Raw genomic sequence first — 4,717 nt, 5'->3', positions numbered from 1 at the left:
TGGTCCATTCCATAACTGGGTCTCCAGAATTATTATATTTTTTCCCAATAGTGAGCCCCCTACTCCTTGTGTTTGTTATGTCGACACTAAGGAGTAATGAGTTTTTAAGTCGGTGTGCCCTGGAGACCGAGGTTATGATGGGGCATTTAATGCTTCCTATGTCGTTTTTAACGTATGTCAGTTCGTTGCTCGAGGTTGCACGAGTAGACAACCGTCAGAACGTTTCATCTGCTAATGAGCGCAGGACATGTGGTGAGGATGTTACTTACGTCAGTCAGCGTGCGCCACGTGTCGGGTGGGGGAGTCGAAATGGGTGTCGATTCGACTCCTCCTTAAATGCCTCTGCCACATGGCAGAGCTATAAAAGGAGGAGCGGGATTTAATTTTTTATATTTGCCCATCCGCTCCTTCGTTCAATTTCTCCTCTTCACTGTTTCCATTTTCTCTGCCATTTTCATATACCTTTTCCCCTTTACTTCCTTGTCTGTGTGCTTTTCGCCTCTCCGGTGAGTCCTTTCCCTCCCTTTCCTTTTAACTTCTTAATGGCAATGTATTCTTTAAGTCCCCGGGAAGGGATTTCTGGTGATGAGGACGAAACGAGACATCTTTGGAATGTCTCGGAATCGCCCTCATTGCTGGCAGAGATGGCGATTAATGCCAATGAAGCTTTTCAGTTATCTAAAAGAATGTAAGGAACTTCAGCGGAATGCCCTGCTTTGACAGGTCCTTCTGACGGAGGGGCGTCTCTGGTGACTGCCCCAGGTAGACCTAACCCCCATTTTCCTGGGGATGACCTGGAAGAAGAGGATGAAGAATTTGAGGAAACCTTTGAGTTGGTTCCTCTGTGGAGATCGGCGAGGACCGTTGAGTCGATGACTGAGGAAGGGGAGGCTGAGGATGAATAAAAGGGTCAAGTTCCCTCGGCTTTAACTGAGGCGGACTTGGATAGACTTTGGGTTGGGTACCATGTTCCTGACTCAGTTATTCTTCACCTTCCCCTCCCGAGTGAATTACCAGACCATCCTCCTCCTAGGATGGTCGCGATTTTCTAAGTCGCCATGTAGTGTGGCTTGCATCTGCCCCTTCAACCCGTTGCTCGAGATTTTCTTTCCTGACTTCGAATTGCGCCTAAGCAGATAGTTCCGAATGGGTGGAGGAACTTGTTCGGATGCTCAATGTTGTGGGCTGAAGCAGAGTGGCCCCCACTGACCATTGACTAGTTCCTCTATCTGTACCAAGTATGGCCAAACCCTCAGCAGCCTGGCTGGTATTTTTTGAGCGCTAGGTGGAACAAGGGCGGATCTTTGATAACCGACCCTTTTACCTCCAACAAGCACTGGAGAGAAAGGTGGTTCTGGGCGTGTGGTCGCTGGGAGACTGTCGAGTCTGGGCTCTTTGAACCTTGCATTCCTTGGGCATTCTCTGAAGCAAGTGACTCGGTATTATCTTTCTATGTCCTTTCTTGCTATGATTCTTTTGAGTCTGAATGAATGTGTTTTGTAGACATCTCCAAGAAAAGGCCAAAGTTAGGGGCCAACATTTTAGCTCGGATCAAGGAACTGAGGGAGCTATGTCCAGAAGATCAGTCTCGGAAGAACCTTCTTCAGCTAGAGCGTCTTCTTCTCTCGGGCCTAGATTCTGCCATGAGAGGTATCTTTTATTTGTTTTGACGCATTTCTCCTATATTTTACCTAACTCTCTACCTTGTCTGATACAGATATTGCTAAAGCTCGACCCTTTCTGAAACCAGTGTCAGAGATGAAGGCTCCTCCAAGGTCGGTGCTTCTGTTGGAGCCTCGGTCTTCAAAGAAGGTGAAGATGGCTCCAAAGGCTAAGGATCCATCCACCTCAGTCACCCCTGCTCTGGCAATTCCGACCGTCGTCATGCTTTCTGACCTCGAAGAGAGGGCAAAAGAAGCAAGCGCGGTTCCTGCCGAGTCCCAGGTGGCTTTTGAGTTAGGTTGTAGAACGGGTACCAAAACCGAGAGAGGAGCATAGAGGAGAGGCCTCGGGAGGGGAGATGACTCGACAGGAGCCTTCACCCCTTCAGTGGGATGTATCGACCATGGTCCCTTGGGCCATCTCTCACGGGGGAGAGACGGATTATGTTGATCTCCGTAGCTCCCCTTCGAGGCGGGTTCTTACTCATGTGGTGATGGTGCTGCTTGAGGTAAAATTTTTGGTCTTTACTGTCTTAAATAGTCTCCAACTTGTCTCGACGACTTAGTCCTGACCTTGGGTTTTTCTTTTCTCAGTTTTCCCCTTGCGTACTTAAGGGTAGCTCGGACCTTACTGACGCTGAGAAGCGAGTTAAGGAGTTGGAGGCGCAGATTGAAGCTACCATGGTTCGGGTCGGCTTGCTGTCGGGCAACTTGGGACTTGCCCGGAAGGCCGTTGACGATGCCAAGGCTGAGTGTGACCACGTAGCCTCACTATTGAAAGAGGTTCAGGAAGAGAGTCGACGCCTTCATCAGGCTCACGCCTCTTGCGATGAGAGGCTGGCTCGGACCAAGGCTGAAGCTGAGGCGGATATTCAGAGGGCCGTCGACGAAGCCAGGGAGGCCAAGGAGGCCAAGGAACGGGCCGTACAGGCCTTTCTCGGATCCCAAGAGTTTGAGGAAGAGAGGGATCGTTTGTATCAAAGTGGGTATACAGCTTGTATCCAGCTGATGAAGCAATTTTTTCCAAACCTTAATCTCTCGGGATTTGAAGAAGATGCTTCTTGCTCGAAAGTCGAGGCCCTCGGATCTGTTGATGCTATGGCTGGTGTCGAGGTCGAGGCCCAGGCAGCTCTAGAGGTCGCTTCAAGTGGTGGCAGTAGTTGAGTCTGAGATACTTATTAAGTTAACTCCTGGTGAACCTTGGACCTGATTTTTGGTACCATCATCAGCTCCATTTTTGACACTCACACCAGCTCTCCCTCCAGACCGAGTTCCAGGGCAGGCTTAAGAGTATCCACAACCGAAGAAGAAGCTTATGTGTCTTCTCCCACCTTTCCTTTTGCTTTTAACCCTTTTACTCCATCAATGTAATGCTGAAGCAAGATATAACTTGATGTAACAAACATACTGATGAATGAATATACTTGTTTATTTTGATTCAGTTTACATGTTTGTCATTTTTGAGTCTTTCTGAACACTTCTCTAGGCTGACCTAGGGGAAGTAGATTTTTAGATGCTCGGCATTCCATAGATGAGGCAGCAATTGTCCGGCCAGGTCTTCCAATCCATACGTTCCCAGTCGGATGGTGCTTGAGACGACATAGGGTCCTTCCCAATTGGGTCCCAATGTGCCTGCGCCAACTTCCTTTGTATTGAGGAACATTTTTCGGAGAACCATATCCCCGACTTGAAATCGTCTGACCTTGACTCGGGCATTATAAAATCGAGCTACTTATTATTGCCGAGCCAACATTCGTAGTCGAGCTTTTTTCCTTTGTTCATCCACAAGATCAAGTCCAAGGGCCAAAAGTTCTTCATTATCCTCTTCATTAAATGACTAACTCGGGCTGAAAGCAACCCGATCTCGACTGGGGTAATGGCTTCCGAGCCATAAGCATGGGAGAAAGGAGTTTCCCCTGTAGCGGTTCGAACCATGGTTCGGTATGCCCACAGTATCTTCGGGAGTTCTTCAGGCCACGCTCCTTTGGCTCAGTCGAGCTTGGTTCGGAGATGCTGTTTGATTATCTTATTGACCGCTTCAACTTGTCCGTTCATCTGAGGATGATGGGGCAATGAGTATACATTTCTAATTCCGAGATTATTGCACATCTCTCGAAAGCTCTTATTATGGAACTGCTTTCCATTGTCAGTAAAAATAGTCCGGGGTATTCCGAACTGACAGACAATATTTTTCCATACAAAGTCTGTGATCTTCTATTTGGTTATCTTCGCCAAAGGCTTTGCCTCGGCCCACTTTGTGAAGTAGTCCACTGCTATGACAGCAAACTTGGTTTAGCCTTTTCCTATGGGGAGTGGTCCGAAAATATTGATTCCCCACTGCGCAAAGGGCCAAGGACCAGTCATTGGAGTCAGCTCCTCTGAGGGTTGCCTCGGAATTGCTGTAAACCATTGACATTTGTCGCATCTTTGGACGAGCTTATGAGCATCTTGCTGGACGGTCAACTAGTAGTATCCTTGACGTAAGACCTTGCGTGTGAGTGAGTGCCCTCTTAAGTGATTTCCACATATCCCTTCGTGGATCTCTTGTAGTACGTAGTTGGCTTCATCAGGATTTAGGCATCATAATAAAGGAGCATAGAAGCCCTTTTTATATAGCATCCCATTAATAATGGTGTAGCAGGAAGCTCTGATCTTTAATCGTCGAGCCTCAGTGCGATCTTCGGGTAACTCCCCATTGCCGAGATATCGGATGATCAGATCGAGCCAAGTAGGTTCCGAATCAATTGTATGTGTAGTCAAGCTAACTGGTTCATTGATACTCGGTTTATCGATGTACTCAGTTGGAACGGACCTGGGCATGTCGGCTTCGTCAGTTGAGGCAAGTTTTGCTAACAGATCGTCTTTGGTATTTTCTGTCCGAGGGATCCAAGTGATGACGCAAAGCTGAAAACTGCCAATCAACTCTTTGACTTTCTCCATGTATACTTTTAGTTGTTCTTTTCGTGTTTAATACATGCTCGTAACTTGATTGACGACCAGCTGTGAATCGTTGAAGACGTTAAGGTGCGTTATGCCTAAACTGACCCCGAGTCGGA

Source organism: Magnolia sinica, chromosome 16 (genome assembly GCF_029962835.1).
Source record: "Magnolia sinica isolate HGM2019 chromosome 16, MsV1, whole genome shotgun sequence".
In the NCBI taxonomy this organism is placed as follows: Eukaryota; Viridiplantae; Streptophyta; class Magnoliopsida; order Magnoliales; family Magnoliaceae; genus Magnolia; species Magnolia sinica.
This window is presented reverse-complemented; position numbering follows the sequence as displayed.